Source organism: Macrotis lagotis, chromosome 4 (assembly GCF_037893015.1).
Source record: "Macrotis lagotis isolate mMagLag1 chromosome 4, bilby.v1.9.chrom.fasta, whole genome shotgun sequence".
NCBI lineage: Eukaryota > Metazoa > Chordata > Mammalia > Peramelemorphia > Peramelidae > Macrotis > Macrotis lagotis.
The window spans coordinates 74,425,770-74,447,702 of record NC_133661.1 but is presented as its reverse complement, the minus strand read 5'-3'; the positions used below and the strand labels follow the sequence as shown (position 1 = coordinate 74,447,702).

The following is a 21,933-nucleotide window of genomic DNA, read 5'->3' as shown; positions in this document are numbered from 1 at the left end:
AATTGAAAAATAAAATAATTTTCAAAAAAAGTTTAAAAAGTTATTGACAGAAAGAGGGCACTCCTAGTTGGAGAAGTTTCATGTAAAAGGTGGCATTTGAGTTGAATCTTGAAGGAAATCAAAGATTCTAAAAGGCAAGGAATCAAGGAATAAATTAGTTCATGTCAGATATGGGAGCTAACCAGTGCCAAGCCACAGAAGATCGGATGTCAGGGATGATGAACAGCCAGAAGGCCAGGCCATGGAGTGCATGAAGCAATATCTAATATGCCTAGAAAGGGAGATTAGGGCCAGGTGGTAAAAGGCATTACATGTTAGACTAGTGTTTAATCCTAGAAGCAGCTGTGTTGAAGGACTAGATTGGAGGGTAACCAGAGTATTATAGGAATAGTGCAGGCAAGAAATAAGGAGAGTCTCTTCATTAGTTTCCCTGTCTCAAACCTCTTCTCTCTCTTCATTAGTTTCCCTGTCTCAAACCTCTTCTCTCTTCAATGCATCCTCTAACCAGCTGCCAGAGCAATTGGAGGTGATTCAGGTGGTCATCAATTGAGAAAGTACAGAGAGAGAATTGAGCCAAAGATAAAACTTTGGAAAGACATCATAATTAGAAAACAGTGGAGGATGAAGCAGGAGGAGAGAGAGGAGGATAAGATAGCTAGAAAGAAAATCAAGAGAGCTAAGTATTCCAAGACCTGGAAAAGAGAAAATATCAAGGAATAAAAAAGTTTTCAGGAGTGTCAATATGCTACAGAGATGTCAAAAAAATGAGAACTGAGAAAAAAAGTCCTGGGATTTGACAGATGAAATCATTGATAATTTTGGAAGGAGCACATGTAGTTGAGAAGTAAGGTCAGAAACCTGCTTATAGAGGGTTTGAGGAGTGATAAGTGGATAATAAGAAAAAAGTGGTATCTAGAAACCCTTGACTGAGATCATACACACAAAAAAATGAAGAAGGCCTTAAGGGAACAAAACACTTAGAACTAATATGACCATTTAAAAAAAAATTTTTTTTGAGATACCAAATACTACTTTAATTTAAATTTGGATGAATTAAGGTACTAAGACATTAAGTATAATTAAGATATTAAGATAATTAAAATATAGGATAGTATTTTCCCTACAATATTGATTTGAATGTACAATACTTCAAGTTGTTTTTATGCAGTTTCAGTGTTTTTAATTTTTTTTAATTCTTTTTTAATAAAATGGAATTGAGTTTTGATGTAATATTCACTCTAAAGTTATTAAAAATTACTTAGCTAAGAATTACCAGAATAACAGGGCAGCTAGGTGGCGTGGTGGATAGAGCATGGGCCTTGGAGTCAGGAGTACCTGAGTTCAAATCCCGTCTCAAACACTTAATAATTACCTAACTGTGTGGCCTTGGGCAAGCCACTTAACCCCATTGCCTTGCAAAAATCTAAAAAAAAAAAAGAATTACCAAAATAATCATCTATCTTCATCCAAATAAGCAGTTTCTTTTTTTTAAAAAAATATTTTATTTATTTATTTTTTCCAACTACATGGAAACAGTAGTTTTCAAGAATCACTTCTTGCAAGGTTTTGAGTTTTACATTTTTCTCCCTCCTTCCCTTCTTTCCCCCCTCCCCCTGACAGAAAGCAATCTAATATTATATTACATGTATAACCATGCTAAACATAGATCCATATTAATCATAAACATTAAGTTTCTATATTGCACTGTTCTGTGGGATGATGGAAGAGGAAGTAAATGCAAAGATTATTAGAGACAGTTACACCCAAGGGACTGAAGTAAGATTAGAAGGATCACAAAAATAGCTATGCTAGCATTTCCCAGTGAATGTATTATCACAAACGAAAACCAAAAGCAAAATGGAAAAATACATCTTCCTGATATTCGTTCATAGTAAACAACCTTTTCATATTTTGTAGCCTGGGTTCCCACAATTCAGGAAGTCCTCACTACCCTTATATTCAAAATAAGTTTTGGGATATCATTGGGATTGAAAGGGTCAGAGGGATTGTGTGTTTATTGATCTTTGAAGAATGAGTTTAGATAGGGGATTTGACTTCTAAAAGAGGCTATCAGAGAGAGTCATCTGAGAACACAGTTAGTAAACTGGAATAAGATAGCATGTGTGCAAAGGTACCTAGAGGTGTGGGTGGGGAATCTGGGTGGAGGGGACTGTAGAAGAAAGCAGTAGAATAGCCTTTGCTATCTTCACAGATAGTCTTCATCAACAATGCATTAAAGTTTTTCCCATAGCCCCTATAATAATGGTCATTTTCATTTTTTGCCATCTTTGTCAATATAATGGATCTGAAGTAAAATCTCCACGTTGTTTTAATTTAGTTTTCTCTAGTAATGATTTTGAGCATTCTTTTTTAAAAATTATTTCATTGTTGACATTCATTTTTTGAAAATTTTGAGTTCCAAATTTTTCCTTCCCACACACATATTGAAAGGGTAAGAATTAGGATATCAGTTATACCTGTGAAATCATGGAAAACATTTCTATATTAGCTAACTTGAAGAAATGATAATAGCAAAAAACAGGAAATAAAGAAAATGAAAAAGTATGCTTCAATCTGTAGCTATAGAATTCATCAGTTTTTTCTCTGGAGCTGGAGAGCAGTTTTTCATCATAAATTCTTTGGAATTATCTTGGATCATTATATTGATGAGTAAGTCTCACAGTTAATCATTGTTAAAGTATTGCTGTGTATTGTGTTCTGTTCTGGTTCTGCTCATTTCACTTTGTATTAGCTCATCTAAATCTTGCTAGGTTTTTCTGAAACCATCCCTCTCATCGTTTCTTAGAGCACATTAGTATTCTGTCACAATCATATACTCCAACTTATTTTGTCATTTCTCAGTTGATAGATATCCCCTCGATTTCCAGTTCTAAACAACACAAAAAGAGCTGCTGTAAATATTTTTGAACAAATAGATCTTTTGATACAGACCTAGCCGTGATATTGCTAGGTCAAAGAGTACACACATTTATAGCCCTTTGGCCACAGTTCCAAATGGTCCTCCAGAAAGAGTGAACTGGTTCACAATTCCATCAACAATTCATTAGTCTGCATGTTTCCATATCCTGTCCAGCATTTGCCATTTTCCTTTCTTGTAATGTTAACCATTCAATAGGTATGAGGTATTACTTCTGATTATCTCTGAGTTGTTTTAATTTGCATTTCTCTAATTAATGGTGATTAGAGTATTTTTCATATAACTTCTGATTGCTTTCATTTCATCTTTGTTCATTTCTTTTGACTAGCAATTGAAGTATGACTTAGAGTATTTTTTCTTTTTTTTCTTTTTCTTTTTTTGTTTTGTTTTGGTTTTGGTTTTTGCAAGGCAAATGGAGTTAAGTGGCTTGCCCAAGGCCACACAGCTAGGTACTTATTAAGTGTCTGAGAATGGATTTGAACTCTGGTACACCCAACTCCAGGGCCAGTGCTCTATCCACTGTGCCACCTAGTCGCCCCATATTCTTTTTTTAGCTTAAAAAAAGTCTAATTTAATTCAACAGGTAAAATATAAGACTCTCTAGAAACAACAGTACTCTAGTAGTAGGGACACATGAAAATTGCTGTGAAAAACAGTAACTCTAAAATATTATTATTTTGTTGTTTAACTACATTGCACTTAGATGGTTGAGACCAAGTTCTAAGGAAGTAGGTTTTAAAATTCTATTTCTATAGCTGAATTCTAAATGTGAAAAAATATATTAATTTTAAAAAAGCTTTTTTTTACAGTGGGATTGACGGCAACTTAACTTTTATTTACACACAAATGTTAGAGAGAAAATAACAAAAGAAAAAGTGTAAAATTGCCTCTTAAAAGTAATTGCAAGATATTCTTAAGCAATAGCTACCTTCAATAGTTATGGAATTTTCTTTACAATTAAGAATCACAAAATAAAAGAAACCCATAATTTAATTATTCACCTAACTTCGTATTTTCTTACATTTTTTTCCCATTTCTGGGTCTCATTCCCTTCCCTTTGGTTATTTTCCTTTATCTTTTTGTTTGCTTTCTTTTCCACTATCAATGAAAAAGTCGTATTCCCCTTTTACAGGTCAGATTGGCATTCCATTTTTTGGATATTTTTTTCCTCTCTACTGCCTTCCTAGTTAGTTACTAATTTTCTCCTTCCTTTGTTTTCAGGTCTTATATTGAATTTATGAACAGGTTCATACCACTTACTTAATGATCCCTCTAAGACAATTGTAAAACAATAACAGCCTAGTTATAACTGGTACCCTTAAGCAACTAGTATCATAGGTGAACACTGAACACTCCACTACAGGTGGAGTCTAGTAGAACCGAAGAGGTATCTTCAATATCTGTTTGAAGGCTCCAGAGAAGAGAAAAAAATATTTGATGTCACTGTCAGACTTTATAAGAGACCAAGTGAGGAAATGGTGGTGGAGGCAAAAAAAAAAAAGGTAGAGAGAGTAGGGTGAGAAAGGAGAAGAAAGGGAAGAGGGGAAGAAAGGTTATCTTGTAGAAGCTACAGAGCCATCTTTCATATGCTAGAAATGAGAAATGCACCTATTAATACACTTAACCCATTACCTGTCATACCCCAAGAACTCTTGAAGCTTTCTATTTTCTGTGCTTTAAATCTATAGGAACCAGTTTTGATAAAAGACAAAAAAAAATCTGATTTAGCTTCTAGTCTAAGCTTATTTTTAGAATAAACTAGGTTTATTTTAACATAGGTTAACTTCAAAATTGCATTTCTTACAGTCTCTTTAAATCAGATTACTTTAACAAGTATTTTCCAATTAGTGAAACATCTCCAACTCAGTACAATTCTAATCAAATTTCATTTTTTGCAATATATGCAATTTCTCAGGGACTTCTGTCCTCTATGCAGTTTTCTATGATCATGGTAAACCACTTAACCTTTTATATTTCATTTCCTCATCTGAAAAATGACAATAATATTTGTACTACCTACTTTATACTATAAAGAAAATACTTTGAAAATTATATATGAACTATTGTTATTGGGGGAAATTGTTATTTTCTTGTTAGTTTTTTCTACTTAAGTGAATAGATAAGAGGAATTTATTACAAATTTAAAATAGTTCCTATATATCTATTCTCTATCTCTCTCTCTAATATATATATATATATATATATATGTATATTACATACATATATAAATGAGACCTGTCTCAGAGAATCTAAATTAATTAATGGTTTGCTTTTCATTTTAGTTATAATTAATTTTGTGTAAAAAAACTTTTAAAATTTTATATAAACAAAATTATTATACATTTTATTTTTATTGTTATCCTTTCTATTCTCTTCTATCTTGAACTCTTTCTCTAGCCAAATTGTAAATTATTTTCTTCATAGCTCTTATATTTTGATTATGTGATATTTTATAGCTAAATCATGTATCCATTTGTAACTTATCTTTGAACATAGTATGAAATCTTGGTCTGTATCTGTATTCTGTAGCCTGCTTTCTAGGTTTCCCATGATTTTTGTCAAATGGTTCTTATCACAAGGCAGCTAAGTGGCACAGTGGATAGAAAGCTGAATCTGGAGGCAGGAAGACCTGATTTAGTAACTTACCCTGGCAATCACTTAATCCTTTTTAACCTCAGTTTCCTTTTCTGTAAAATGAGCCAGGCAGATTACTAAACAAGTCCTTGCAACAGGAGTTGAGGGCTTTGCAGATTTATCAGACAGTATACTGCTATATTATATATGGTAATTAATCTCTTCCACTGATCGACTTCTGTTTTTTAAGCAGTACCAAAAAGTTCTTTTTAATCATTACTAATTATAGTATAGTTTGAGGTATGGTATCCTCTTTCTTCCTACTTCTTTTCCTATTATTTCCTGTAAGATTCTTGACCTGTTTGTTTCTCTAGATGACTCACTTCTTTTTGCTAGCTCTAAAAAATGATCCTTTGGCTGGTGTGGCACTCAATAAGTAAACTAGTTTAGGCTGTATTATCATTTTTGTCAGAATTTCATTGGCTTGAAATGGATGATAAGATGGAGGGAACAGCTTAAGCAATATCAAAGCAACAATGTAGCTAATTGGGTAAGGTGACAATGGCTCTAAAATAACATCCTGACTGGTGTCTGTAAGAAGAGTGGATTCAGGCCCCATCATGGTGGCTCTTAATCACCTTAGTGCCTGGTATGAGCAGAGAGACCAGAGAAAGGAGTTCATTTCAGAAACTTTCGGAGTTGAATTTTTGTGGTGGAAGGGGGAGGCCTGGGGGGGTGGAGTTCAGGCTTGCTAGGTCTTGATGACATTGTGCCCCTGGGCCAGGAGAGAGCCAAGCTTTAGTCTTTGGATCACTAACATTTATGCAGTTGTACATGTCTCATTGCTTCCTCTTCAGTAAGAGGACAAGGAGGACACCAGCACCCCATTCTAATTAGTCCCTGCACGCACTGGCATCTCCCTTGCTCCCCAGTGAATTGAAAACATCTCCCCCCCCCCCCCCCCCCAGAAGGGACCAAATGTTAGTTCAGTAAAGTAGTTTGGGTGGAAAACATGTCACCGACCATCAGGGCCTCCTGTACCTCCAGATCAGATGCTTCTGATTAAAAAGATAACACTGGTTTGTGCTGGTTTAGGGAATCTCTGTGTTTGATGATTCCATGTGAACACATTGGAAATCTTTTCCTAAATTATCCAGAATAAACAAAGCAAGGTCACTTGTCCTTTTCATCCATTTTGCAATATCAAGATTGTAAATATGTTTTCTGAACTGTATTTAATGGTTCACATCTACTGTCCTTTCACCCCGTACATCTTTGATAGTTTACAGAATTTGACACTCTTATCTCTTTTACTTTTTTTACATTATTCTCAAATTATTGAAAGATCTTTCCACAAAAGCATATGACTGACCTCAGTGTTGCTTTCCTTTAAGTCAGGAGTTCTTATCCTGGGGTCCATGGACACCTAGGATGCCATGGATTGATTTTGGAAGACCATGAATTTGAAGGAGGAAAAAAATTACCTCTTTGTCTTTACCTAGCTCTTACTAAAATTTAGCATTTTCTTTAATTAATTTGAAATATTTTTTTGAAAATGAGAACTTGGCTTGACTAGACTTCAAGAGTATACATAACAGAAAAACTTAGTCCAGTCCTTTGTATGATCTTTCTTTCTTTTTTTTTTTGGTTTTTGCAAGGCAACTGGATTAAGTGACTTATCCAAGGTCACACAGGTAGGTAGTTATTAATTATCTAAGGTCAGATTTGAACTCAGGTCCTTCTGACTCCATGGCCGGTGCTTTATCTACTGTGCCACCTAGCTGCTCCCGATGATCTTTTAACATTTTTTTTAAGATTATAGATTTAAAGCTGGAAAGGACCATAGTACTCAAAATGACCTGTCATTTTATAGACGTAATGCTTTAACTTATTTCCTCTGTTTTTATTTTAACTAGATTCACTAGTAATGTCTTTTTCCACAGGCTCAATTGACTTTGTTGCTTGACTGCAATACCATTTAAGTGAAAACAAAAGAAGTACTAGTAGACAGAGCATTGGGCCTGAAGTCAGGAAGGTCTGAATTCAGATGTGGCTGCCAACACTTAACTAGCTTTGGGACCCTGGGAAGTCACTTAACTTCTACCTACCTCTGTTTCCTCATTTACACAATGAGGATAATAATAGTACCTACCTCACAGCTTAGTACAGCCTTAGTTGGCACTTTATATATGTTCACTACTGGATGGTACAGTGGAGGGATCACTGAACTTGGAGTCAGGAGGACTGGGGTTCAAATTCGGCCTCAGACACTTGACATTTACTAGCTGTGTGACCTTGGATAAGTCACTTAACCCCATTGCCTCACATCTGGGGGCCATCTCCAATCATCTTGAATCATATCTAACCACTGGATCCAGATGGCTCTGGAGGAGAAGGTAAGGATGGTGACTTTAGCACAACTCCCCTCACTCAGATCCAGTTTGTGTGCTTGTCATGGCATCACTTCCCTGATGTCATGATCTTCGAGAATGAAGGACAAACATCATCAGCCAGTATTATATTATTGTTAGTATAATGTAATAAAATCCTTGAAATCTCAGGTTTTAAAGGACACACAGGTCATCCAGTTGAGCCCGTAAATGAACAGAAATCTCTTTTTTCTACAACCTTGATAAGTGGTCATTCAATCTTTGCTATGCAGCAATGGGGTGCTCACTACCTTTCTAAGACAGCCTATTCTAACTTTGCACAGTTTTAATTATTAGGAAGTTTTTCTTTGCAATGAATTGGAATCTCTCTTCAACTTTGCCCATTTTTTTTTTTTCCTATTTCTGGCTCCTAGGGCTAAACAGAACAAGTCTAACCCCTCTCCCACATGACAGCCTTTCAAATTGTGAAGACAATTAAATGATAGCTTTATATTGTGTTTTCTCCTCTTATGGTGGTTGCCCACTTCTGGATGTGCATCAGTGACCTCCCTGAAATTAGGTGATCTATGGTGAACCCCATGTTTCATATATGACCTGACCATTCTATAAGATATTCTATAGGATAATCAATTCTAAATCCTAATATCCCAGTAACTTCTGCCTTCCTAGTGTCCCACTGATTTATTAAATTTGCTTATGTAGTTTTGTTTCTCCACAAGAATTGCCTTCTAAACTTATGAAGCTGAATTTTGAATCCAGTTATAACTCTTGACCTTCATCTTAATTTTTTCCTTAGATTTTTTTTTTGTAATTCATTTTTCTGTATCCTGGGTTCTGTTATTTTAAAATAGTAGCTATCCCTCTTAGTTTTGTATCATCTCAAAATTTGAGAGGTACCTTGTTTTGCCTTCATTCAGTCATTACAAAAAATTTTGAATAGTCAAAATTGTGTTCTTGTGTTTGTATGTTATTAGCATTTCATGTCAATACCTTATTTCTCCAGACCTTCATACACACACACACACACACACACACACACACACACACACACAGACACAATCTTAGAACCTTTGATCTAGGTGACCTTAAAGTCTCCTAATTTTACAGAGGTATACAAAAAATTATCTTTGAGCAGCCAGAATAGATATAATGAGGTTATACACAAGTAGTCATCACCTTACTCATAGAAAATATCTTATATCCTTGTTTCAGAAGCTATTTACTTTTTTTAGTTGAGCAATTGATGTTAAGTGACTTACCCAGGGTCACACAGCTAGTGTCACATGTCTAAGGCTGGATTTGAATTCAGATCTTCCTGACACCAGGGGCTGATACTCTATTCATTGCATCATTTACTTGCCCAGAACCAATTTACTTTTAAGCACAATTTTAGCAAGGTGAAATGCTTTGTTAACAAATGAAAAGGTGGCAAAAGTGAGGGTACTTTGATAATAGGAAGAAATAAAAACTGACAACAAGAAAGAAGACAAATGAACTATTTTTTAAAAACTATAGTTCTCTCGATCCATTTAGTGTTAAAATCATATAGTCCTATTACTGTCAATAGACTGTGAATATTGTTGTGATAATAATATTGCAAAATAACTGCCATTCTTAAGTCATCAAGAAAAGATTAAATTGAACTATGTATATTCTTGGTGAGGGGAAGCTTTTTGCACCAACCTTTTTCCAATCTACTCTCTGTCTTGCAACACAGAAATAGTTAAGCAAAACTACTAAACAAAATAACTGATTTTGATGAGTATAAAAAGTCCCTTGCCTCATACTAATGAAATCACAGGTTTGAATCATAAAAGGAGAAAAAAATATTTGTGTATTTTTTTTTTTGGTTCTGCTTACTTCACTGTGTCAGTTCAAATAGGACATCTTATGTTTGCTTTGTTTGCTTTCGTATGACTTTGTCATATTCCCTGTTAGAGCACCTTCTCATATACCACCTAGTTAAGTTCAGTCCTCCCTATACATTTAACAACCTGCTACCAATGCAAACCAGTTTACAATTGGTAGCATACTCCTCTCCCCACCTCCACACCTTTCCAATCTTCTGCTTCTAGCACCAACTGACCCCACCCTGAAGCAGAGACTCAATAATTGATGAGTCCATATAGTTTTTCTCCATCATGAAGGTCTGATCTCACCGCTCATCCTCTGCTGTTGACTCACTCTCTCATCTGATGCATATCCATACCAATTCCCTACCTAAATTTATTCTTTTTTTTTTAAGGTTTTTGCAAGGCCAATGGGGTTAAGTAGCTTGCCCAAGGCCACACAGCTAGGTAATTATTAAGTGCCTGAGCCCGGATTTGAACCCAGGTACTCCTGACTCCAAGGCCGGTGCTTTATCCACTACGCCACCTAGCCGCCCCTACCTAAATTTATTCTTAAGTGATTGGTATACTCCAGTCCTGTCAAAGCTTCTGGGCTGTCATTATAAAAACCCCATTCTCTGGCCTCCTTTCCCATCCTCCTCTTCCTGAGCCTTCCATTCCCTTCAGGATCTATCCATCCATTCCATTGTGCTTTCTGGAATGCCAGCACCATTAGAGAAGACACCCTACTTATTCTTTTTTTGGGGTGGGGGTGGGGGTAATCAGATTTAAGTGACTTCCCCAGGGTCACATAACTAGTAAGCATCAAGTATCTGAGACTTGATTTGCATGTATTCCTTGTTGATTCCAGGGTCAGTGCTCTATCCACTATACTACATTGCTGTCCTCCTTCTTGACCCCCTCATGCTAACATGGCCTCTCTGGCCCTTCTTTTCCCAGCACTGGTTGCACCTTACTGGTGCTAGTGACTGCCATTCCAAGCTCTCCCTCAGCCCCCATTATTCATTGTCCTCTTTTCCTTTGAGGTTCATTCAATCCATTTTTATCACACAATCAAGATTCTTAGGTATGTTATCCCTAGACTTTTAGGACACACACTCTTTCTTCCTCAATGAATTTGGTGCATAGGTCATAGTCTTTCTCTCCTCTCCTCTCCCTTATCCTAGGGGCCTTTACCATACATATTAATACTTCCTTAAACACCATTACCTTTGCTAAGAAAACCTTAAATAGAATCATGAAGAGTGGGACATGACTGAAACAACTGAATCACAAAAATCACTCTATTTTCCCACCTCAACTTTCTCACTTCTGTGACCTCTACCCCACCTCAGCTACACAAAGAGATCTTGTCCTTGCTATTACTCACATGTTCATGAACTCTGAAATTGTTTTACTCATGATCTTTTGGCATCTATTTTTCCCTCTGCTTTACAAATCCAAATCCTGTTCTCTATCCTCACTGTAATTTCCAATTCCTCAGTTCTTTCTCAGCCAATGCATCAGTACTGGCTCCACTCTTTTCCTTTTTCCATCTCAGTGTCTTGGTGAATCAGTTCAACTCTACACAATTTTCGTTCACAATGTCTCCATAGCCTATCTTGCCTGCCAGTCCCTAGCCTTGAATTACTCTCACCATCTCATCGATGCCTCTGATTGAATTCACATGCAGCTGAATGAAGCTGAAAGTCATGAAACCATGCTGGCTTGACCCTCTACAAATATTTGTTACATAATCTCCACTGACCACTGTTGCTGAAGGGCAATCTTTTACAAAACCTTTCTAATCGATTGTCTAACTCTCCCCAGTGGCTCTTCCCTTCCCATCCTCTCAGCTGAGAACTCTGACTCATGTGTCACTGAAAAACTGGAATCCATTTGCTGAAAGCTCCATTCCCCCTTCTCAACTCCCATCTCTCAGGTGCCTTCAACCTCTATCTTCCCTTTATCTTCTCTTTCATTAGTCTTTCGTGAATAAATGGTGCCTCTTCTTGTTAAGACAAACATCTCTAAACAAATCTATATATGCTGCCATTCCATCCCATCTTCTCCAGTAGATTGTCTCCTGTCAGATAGATCCCCATTCCCTCATTTATCTTCAGTCCCTCCTTGTCCACTGACTGCTTTCCTTGCCTTACAGATCTCCCTGCCCATATATCTCATCCTCAGAAACTTTTGCCTAATCTGTCCATCCCCTCTGGCTGCTGTCTTCATATTTCCACCCTTTTTTGGCTATACTTGTTGAGAAGGTCATCTACAATTGGTGCTTCCATTTTCTTTCTTCTGACTCTTCTTAGCTCTGTGCACTGCCTTCTCACATTCTCATTCAGCTGAAATTATTCTCTCCAAAGTTATCCCTGATCTCAGTAGTGAAATCCAGTGACCTTTTCTCAGTTGTCATCCTTCTTGATCTCTTGGCAGCCTTTGACACTGCTGATCACTTTCTTCACCTTGTTCCTTTTTTTCTCTCTAGGTTTTTTTGTTTGTTTGTTTTGGATACTGCTTCCTCCTTCCTATCTGACCACCACTTCTTCACCTCCTCTGTTGGACAGTCATCCTTTTGGGGTCTGTTGTACATGTGGGTTCCACAAGCTCTTTTCTTTCCTCTGCTATCTTGCTTGTAATCTCAGTTCCCACTAATTCTGAAATCTGTCCAGTCCTGACCTCTTTTTTGACCAATAATCTTATCTCCACCCGCCTATTGGATATCTCAGATAGGTGTCTTTAACTCAACATATCTAAAACTCAACTCATCTTTACTCCCCTCAAACTCTTTCTTCTCCCTAACTTCATTTATGTCAAGAGTAGCACCATCTACACAGGCCTGCAGCCTAGGTATTATAATAATAATAGCTGTTAATTATAGAGTGCTTTAAAGTTTGTAAAATGCTTTACAAATTTATCTAATTTTATTCTGGAAGTAGTTTTATTTTTATCCTCATTTTTAAATTATGGAAACTGAGGCAAACAGAGGTTAAGAGACTGGCTCAGGATCATAGAACTAGTAAATAGTCCAGGTTTGAACTCTGGTCTTCCTGACTCCAGGCCTCAACTCATTACTCCCTCTCAAGACCACCCCCCACTCCCGTTTTCAGTCTGATGCTGGGTCCTATGTTTCTACCTCTACAGCATCTCCCCTCTATTCTCCCTCCTCTCCTCTACCCTATCACTTCCCTGATGCAGGCTCTCACAGCTGCCTCTTGTTGGGCCTCTAGGTCTCTGGGTCTCCAGGCTCTTCCCACTCTTCCCACTGCAGTCTGTCATCATTCAGGTTTAAAAACGATCTTCCTAAAGCTCAGGTCAGACTGCCACCCCCTTTGTTAACCTCCAGGGCTTTGTTCCCTCCAAGGCCAAATCTATGTTTGTTGAACTTTTCAAGCAGCTCCTGTCTTCCCAGTCCTCTTACACTTGACTCCCCTCTGTGATTCAGTGACAGCAGCCTTCTCACATGTGTGCCTGCTGTGTCTGCTGATCAGGTACCCATTCTTGGCCAGCCTTATGGCTGCAGTGCCAGCCTATCCAGCCTGGTTTAGCACTAGTGCCTTCCTCTGAGATTTCATTCCCCCCACCCCCCAGTCTGTGTAGCTTGTTTCTTGTTGTGTTTCCATGTTGTCTTCTCATTAGATTGTGCAATACCTTGAGGGCCTGATACAGACGTAGGCACCTAAATAAATAATTATTCATTTGTTGACTTCTGGTATTCCAAATTGATGAACTCCTATTCTGTTTCTGCCACCCAAAAATGCTGCTTGTGAGCACCCTGGTGAATGTAGGACTTTCCTTTCTTTGAGTTCTTTGGAGACATTTAACTAGTCCTGGCATCACTGTGTAGTTCTATGTCCTTTTTAAATGCCTTGTATTATATGATTTCTTTGTGCCCTTTGTTTTGATAAGGTTATTTCCACTTTGACACTGCTTTCCATTTGAACCCTGCCTGTAAAGGAAAATGAAGAAATCCATTTCTGACAGCTTTATACCACATTCCAGAGCTATAGTCTCTCATTTCTCTACTGAAAAAATGAAGGGGAGGGTATTTCATCATTGGATTTCAGGGCATAAAATTGAGCATTATAATTAAACAAAAGTCAATTACTTTTTTAAATGTTATTTTTTGTATACCTTATTGTACTTGTATATGTTTTCCTTACTTTGATTATTTTTTCTCCATCACTTCATGTCTTTCTTTGTTTCTCTTATGTGTAATTTCTTATACTACAATAATGCACTACATTCTCATGTCATGATTTTTTTCAGCCATCCCACAGGTGATTGGTGCCCCCATGTTTCCTTTCTTTCTGTTTTTGAGATCTCCTTGGGGACTTATGCCCTATTATGAGATACTTAGGTTGTTCTATATATCTTTTTTTTTAGATTTTTCAAGGCAATGAGGTTAAGTGGCTTGCCCAAGGCCACACAGCTAGGTCATTATTAAGTGTCTGAGACCGGATTTGAACCCAGGTACTCCTGACTCCAAGGCCGGTGCTTTATCCACTATGCCACCTACCCGCCCCTCTAAAACATATTGTTTGTTATTCTTTTAAAGATATATATATGGATAAAGCATCGACCCTGGAGTCAGGAGTACCTGGGTTCAAATCCCGTCTCAGACACTTAATAATGACCTAGCTGTGTGGCCTTGGGCAAGCCACTTAACCCCATTTGCCTTGCAAAAAAAAAAGTTTTAGAAAGATAACTTTTTATTACTTCCATTCCAAATGACAAAAATAAAGTTTTAAGTGTTTAAAAGTTTACTTATTTATATGAAAAATTCATTCAGTATGGGCCATAGACAAACTCCTCTTTTATGTGCTCTGAGAATTCCAAATAGTTGAGATGTGACACTGCTTTAGTATATCATGATCCTCAAATCAAGTACCATTTAAGTCATTTATGGACTTAATCAATTCATACCATTCAGATAAATGGAAGATATTGATATGCATGCTTTAACCTTGCTTACTTAATCTTCAAGGTTCCTTACCTATTGCATAAACTTTTTAAAAGGAACAAAGTTCTAATCATCCATGGTGAAAAGAGAAATAGCAATTACATGAAAGTTGTTTACTCAAGATTCATATCATGATAGAGGAGTAATTATGCCAGAGGACTCACGTCACTGGGCTTCATCCTAAACTTTCTCAGTTGCTATAATCATTCACTTTGTCCAAGTGTAAGCTTAGCAGTTACAGACATAAACTTTGTACCAGCTGTGTGTTAGCTCAGTAATGCCATAGTAAGTATTTTTACATTTTAGAATACAAATGATTCATAACTTTCTAAATGGGTTTTGTTCTAAAAAAATCATTTATAAGATATTTGAAATTCTGAAGAGTGTTAAAAGATGAATTCAATTGATAAAAAACAAAACTGTGTAATACACAGAATATTCAGAATATTGTTTCAGAAATCTTTCCCCAAGAAGCATCCAATACTGTATAAGTTCCTCCTTGACTGTGAAGACTTATATGACCTCACACAAAATCAAGAGTGCAGAACAGGAACAGTTTATACAATAACAACACTGTAAAATCAAGTCACTTTAAAAGAATAAGAGTTCTAAGAAATGCCAGGGGCCTGTTGCATGCTGCCCACCTCCCAAGAATCAGTCATAAGCATTTATTAAATTCCTGCTAATCTGTCAGGTTTGTCCTAAGTGCTGGGGGTACAAAAAGAGCCAGGGTAGTGTCCTCTGCCCCCAGAAGTCCTCAGTCTAATGGGGTAACCACATATAAACAGATGCAGATGCACAGAGAGATACAGGCTTCTCTATCTATGAATAAGAGAAAATAAAAGGCTTCCTGGAGAAGGAGAGATTTTATTTGGGACTCAAAGAATGAGATATACATTCTGTGGACATGCCCAGTGCAGGAATTGGGTTTCACTTGACAATACATATTTGTTATTAAGGTTTTGGTTTTGGTTTTTTCTTTTTCAAGGGGGAATGGGGGAGAGCTACCATAGCATATATGAAGTAATTGCTACTTCAGGCACAGGCTAAATACTGGAGTTAAAAATACAAGTAAAAAGAAAGACTCTCCTTGCCTTCAAGTAGGGAGGGAGTTGGAAAGGGGGAGAAGGTAGCCCTGGGGGTGCTGAAAAGTTAGAACAGAAGCAAGAGGGAATGCAGATGGGCCAGTGGGAACCCCACTGTAGTAGAGACAGTAATATCTAAGGGTAAGGAGGCTGTAGAAGAGGATGCAGTCAGCTCCTGGAAAGCAAAATTTTATTCATCAAATATCCCAGTGTAAGAAGACTGTGGAAGAGAATGGAATCAACTCCTGGAAAGCAGAAGCAGAATTTAATTATTGACATTTAGCATTGTAGGGTTTTAGAGTTCTAGATGTGTAGAAGCCAAGAGGCAAAGTTGTGCTAGTTTTATAGCTTGTAATATTTCAGAGCTTGTTTCCTCACCTATAGAATGAAACTAATATCCTTTTTACTCCCTGTTTGGCAGGGTTATGGACCTGATGGCAGTCCTTAATGCTAGGAAAGGCAATGTGGGGAAGTATATAGAGAGCTTCTTTTGGAGTCAAGAAGATCTGGGTTAAGGTCCTACCTGAGACCCTTACAGACTGAGCAAAGTCTCAGGGTCCCAGGCAACTTTAAAGTTATTAGGTTGTAGGCAAATTATTGATCTGCATTGGAAGAGAGAACTGCTTCTCTTTGCAGCTCCAAGCAGCAATTAATTCACAGATCAGTCATTCCCTGCCCCAGAAAGGATCAGTGCAAGTTAGTCAGGAACTCTAGATCCCAGGACTAGAACCCAGGTACTTGGAATTAGTTCAGTGATCTATTATACCCTGCTATTTCATTATATTGACAGAAGTTACTCTTAGTTTTACATTCGCACATTAAACAGTGTGAACTCTGAACACTTTCTCATGGTTCAATGCAAAGGACTTCTCCCTGGTGTGAACTCTGATTGAGGGGGATGATAGGGAGAGGTTAAGAGAAATACTTTCAAAGTTTAGTTCACTGAGTTTCATTTTAGAGTGAATTCTCTGATGCTCATTAATGAGTAACCTTCAATGAAAATTCCCATATTCATTATATTTTTATGGTCTCTCTCTACTTCTGAACTCTCTAGAATAGAAGCATCTTTGCTTCTACTAAAGGCTTTCCCACATTGATAACACTGAAGTTTTCTTTACAGTCTCTTGTGCTGAACAAAACCAGATCCCACTCTGAAGGCTTTCCTACAAATTAGAAAATTGAACTTTCTTTCCAGTATCTAGTGTTTCTTGTATTCATCTTTGTATCCCCATAGCTTTTAACACTCTATTATTTCAGTTGTACTTAACCTCCTCAAGAAATCTTATTTTTAATAGGCAAGTAAATTTAGATTACTATACTGAAGTACCAACTGAAGTTAGGGACTCAGTCAGTTCCTGTTTCTAAAGAACTTAGTTAACTCTGGTCACTAGTAGTTTAGTGTCATTATGACTGAATGACAATGGGAAATATGCATCTAGAGACAATATTTTTAGTTTTACCACTTCAGAAAAATTGTCTCTGTATTGAGCATTCTGAAGTGGTAAAACTAAAAATATTCTCTAGATGCATATTTCCCATTGTATTTATATCAGTCATGTCTAAACGGAAACAATTCCTGCTTATGCATTAACCAGAACTGCTTATATGAGGGCATAATTTCCTCTACTCTCTTCTTATTCACTGTGAATGAAATAGAAGTGCTATTTTTTAAATGATGTACTGTGGTATCTAGAATAAAAGAAGTCACAGGATTGATAAATACATTTAGTCTATGTGCTACTACAGTTCGTGTCCATGTTTGTATGACACAAGTGAAATGAAAAATATCTCAGTGAAATGCTCACTACTAAGCAAAAATAAAAAGCCCAAATGTAATTTAGTAGACATTGTTCCCAAAAGTAAGAATGTGAGTGACTCAGAATTAGGGTTAAGTTCAAATCAATAACAATCCTTAAATCATTTTTTTTAACTCGTCAGTTGACTCCTGTTGGTTCTCAAAATTAGCTCTGTGGAATCTGTAGAGAATCTAATCTCTCTTTTGTATTTAACATAGCACCTATCACATAATGGGAATTTACTAAATACTGATTGATTAATGATTGAAAAGAGGACTGTGCCATCTATTTTAGAAAGACACAAACTATAACAGACATCCATCAGGAAATTGTCATCTCCTTAAAACTTCAGTTTTAGTCAGATATGGGAACTCAAGCAGGAGAGAGGGGCTGAACTGAATCAGGGAAGCTCTGGAGCTCCTCCTATACTATGACCAGTCAACCCAAAGCTTAAGATCATAAGCAGATGGTTTAAGGTCTCTCCTCTGGAGCTACAAAATCAGAAGCTAGAAGTGAAGATCCAATTAAAGAAACAAACTAGGGTTTTAGAATAAATGCCCTGAAATTCCTGTCTCTTCACTCATCCTCTGTGTTTTGTGTCAGCTTCTATTTCTCTCTTGCCCTAGCTGGATTTCTACTGCTTAATTTTCCCTTATTTTCCTTCCCTTGAAAACCCACCTGATTACATTTTTCTCCAGTCCTCACAGTCATTCAAAATTTCTTCCCATCTCTACTGTTTTTCCCCCATTTTGGAGTCTCTTCTTATATTTACTATATCTATTAGATTTTCCCAAACAGTCCAAAATTAAAATATTTTGTCTAATATACTACCATTTTTTTTCTTATAATTTTTCCTAGCACTATAAAGTAATCTGTAGGTTTACTTGGTATGTCACTGAATAAGCCTGTCTTTCTCTAGTTCAAATGATAATGACTTTCATGAGATACCCATTCTCCCCACTCCTTTTTCCATGTTTATATTCTTTCCACCCCTCTTAAATAAAATAGTAAATTCATTCTCCTTCTTCTTTTCCTCCCCAGTATATGCCTTCTTCCATTGAAGTCTAACATCACCAGGCTTCCCACCCCCTTGGGCTTTCTACCTTTCTCTATGACATCTATACAAATTAAGGTTCTGAGAAAAACACTTGTTTCTTGATCCTATTCCAGTTGATGAAAGTATTTATTTACCTTTTTTGTGTTTCTCTTGATTCCTGCTTTTGCATTTTAAAATTCTGTCACCAGGAATGATTGGTAGCCTTGTATTTGATTCAGGAGTCACTTTTTCCCTTTAGGGTTATGCTCAGTTTTGCCAGGTTTGGTTTCTGGGACATATTTCAAAATCTTCTGTCTTTGTAGCTGTCAATTGTTACGTGATCCTAACTTTTTTCTCTTTGGGACTTGGATGGGGGATTGGGACAGGTACAATACTTAAAGTACTTTTTCTTGGCCTGAAAGTTCTAGATTTTGGCCCTGAATTTCCTAGGGATTTTCATTTTGAGGTTTCTTTCAGAAGGTAATTCATGTGTTCTTTCTGTTTTTACTTGACTCTCTGGTTCTTATGGAACTAGGACATTTGATATGGAATCAACATTTTTGGTTATGGTTTTCAGGTGTTCTCATGATTCTTAGATCAACTTAACTTTCCTTGACTTGTTTTCCAGGTTAGTTATATAAAAAAAATCAAGTCAAGTCAAGAGGTATTTATTTCTAAGATCTCCCTCCAATCAGTCACTTTTTGGGGAGGGGGCAAGGCAGTGGGGTTAAGTGATTTGCCCAAGGGCACACAGCTAGATAATCATTAACTGTCTGAGCTTGGATTTGAACTCAGATCCTCCTGATTCCAGGGCTGGTGCTTTATTTAGCTACCGCCCAATCAGGAATTTCTTTTTTAAATCTTTGATTTTAGTTTTATATTTCTTATTATTTGATGGAGCCATTACTTTCTCTGTGGTCTGTTCTGATTTTGGGAGAGGTCAGTTTTGGTCAGTTTTGGAGTAAGATTGAATATAATTTGTCCTAAAGCTATTTGTTCTCTTTGTCTTTCTTTTTTCCCTGACCATCACTTCCTTTAACATTACAGTTTATATCTCCTTGAGGCCCAGACATTTTCTTCAAGCCTTTTTTGGAACTGTGGAGTTACCCTATTCTTTTTGGTTTGATCTTTTGGCTTTATTCCCCATCTCTAGTATTTCCTTGTGTTGAGCATTTTCCTCTGTTGGGAGTTTGTGCTTGAATCCGGCTTGGCTCCTTCCCACCCATTTAGGTGAGGCAAGCAGGCCTTTATTCTGGATATTGTGGCTAAGACTCAGCCTTGCTTTCTTTAGATATTCTTGGATCTTGGCACAGTCTCTTGGTAGTTTAACTTAGGTTTTAACCTTGGTTTGTTCTCCATTTCCTTTTCCTTGAACATCCCCAAACTGAGATGGCCCTGCCCCTTAATGGTGACCAGATAGACCTCAAGCAGTTATTATTGTTTATATTCCTAATGGACCTTCCACAAAGGCTCAGTGCTTTGCTTCCCAGATACTGCCCTGGCCCTGGCTTTTACTGAAGTTCAGGTATGAGTTGCCTTGGTGCTGGGCTGCCCAGACACTGGGATAGTCTTGTTTCCTGCTGAGGTTCAGGCCCTGGAGTGGGCACAAGTCCCTGGCACTGACTCATTTGTGTCTGCACTGTTGACTCAATGCAGACTGCAAAAGCCCTGAACTGATTATGACATGTCCCCGTCTCTCACAGTTGTTTAGTAACTGAGGAAGCTCTGTGGTGAATGGAGCACCGGAGACACCTAGAGATTCTTGAAATAGTCCAGTCTAGAAGTGATTGATTGTTAGGTCTGTACCCCAAAGAGACAAAAGGAAGAGGAACTAAATCCATATGTGCAAAAATGTTTATAGCAACTTCTTTGTAGTGGCTAAGAATTAGGACCTACAGGGATGACCATCCATTGGGGAACACCTGAACAAGTCATGGTAGATATATGTGAAAGAGTGCTGTCGCATTTTAAGACATGTTGAAGAGAGTGGCTTCAGAGGAGTATGGGAAGACTTGTGTGAACTGATACAGAGTAGAGAACAGAACCAAAAGAACAATTTTTTGCAATAACAGCAAATATCATAGAGATAAACAACTTTGAAAAACTAAGAGTGCTGAACAACATAATGACCAACCACAATTTCAATATGCCAAGCCATCTCCTGTGGTGATAAATTCAGAGTACAGATTAAGACATGTCATTTTTGGACATGGCTCATGCAAGAATCTGTTTTGCTTGATTACACATGTTTATAATGGGTTTTGTTTCTTTGTTTTCTCAGTTGGTGAGTAGAAAGAAGGTAGGAGGAGGAAAATATATATCTAAAATAAAATAAAATTTAATATTATTAATTTTTTAAAACAATAAGAATGAATTAGAATGGTAGCCATGTGAGTAGAGCAAAGAGGATGGATATATGTCCTTTCTTACAAGACTGTTTGAGTCAGTAAGCATTTATTTATTAAGCCTACTGTATGCTGGTCTCTGTGTTAAACTCTGGAGATAGGAGGAAAGGGAAAAGATGGTCCCTGCTTTCGAGGACCCTAAGTCTAATGAAGAAAGATTTGCAAAGCTGAAAATTGACAGGGTGAAGAAGTGTATGACCAAGTCAGAGGAGTACAGCTGGGCAGAACAGGATGTGATAGCTGCCTGTCCCTCTTCTAAACCTGACCAGTTCTATCTTCAGCACTCACAGCCACAGAGCCTGTCTGGGGCCAGGGTCTGCCACATCCCCCCTGACCTGAACCAACCCTTCTCTGCCTCCCCCCTCCCACTCCAGCTCCCTGAAGCTGGCTCTGATGGGGGCACCCTCTCTGCAGGATCACACGTACTGTCATGTCATCGTTAGCTTTTGTACAGTGCTTAGCATTCTACATTATAAAAATAAGAATCTCCTCTTGGGCTTTTAACTCCCTTCCCAGCCCAGTCCCTTCCTTTCTTTCTAACCTTTGCTTTCACTCCCCTTTCTACTCTCTGAGATCCAGCTCTGAGGCTTCTGTAGTTTACACAGACCCTCAGGCCTTGGGGGCCTCTTCCTCCTCCCCTTCACCTCTTGACTTCCCTGAAGACCCCCCACCCATCCCCATTTCTCTCTTCCTTTAGGATAAGAGGTTCAGGATAGCAAAGGCCTTTTATTTTTTGGCCTTTATCTCTGTCCTCAACACTGAATGTAGTGCTTGGAGTACAGGTAAGTGTTAATTAATGCTTTTTAATATCGAGTGCTCTTGATAGGTGCCTAGCTCTTTGTTTAAGGAAGATGTGATTAGACTAGAGGTAGGTTTTGGGAAAAAAGATAATGAGTCTGATCCCACTTAAT

The 21,933-nt window shown here is 37.5% G+C and overlaps 1 protein-coding gene across 6 annotated transcripts in view; it reads left to right on the top strand.

Annotated features, from left to right (window-relative positions):
- Positions 1 to 21,933, top strand: part of SHLD2 (shieldin complex subunit 2) — an 82,758-nt gene that overhangs the window by 15,131 nt on the left and 45,694 nt on the right. The window contains exon 1 of one of the 6 annotated variants that reach the window (XM_074233158.1): positions 20,734 to 20,901. The exons of the other annotated variants lie outside the window; for them this stretch is intronic. The gene's annotated coding sequence lies outside the window, so the exon portion shown is untranslated. Of the gene's footprint in view, positions 1 to 20,733; positions 20,902 to 21,933 lie in introns of those variants that run through there. 6 annotated transcript variants of the gene reach the window in all.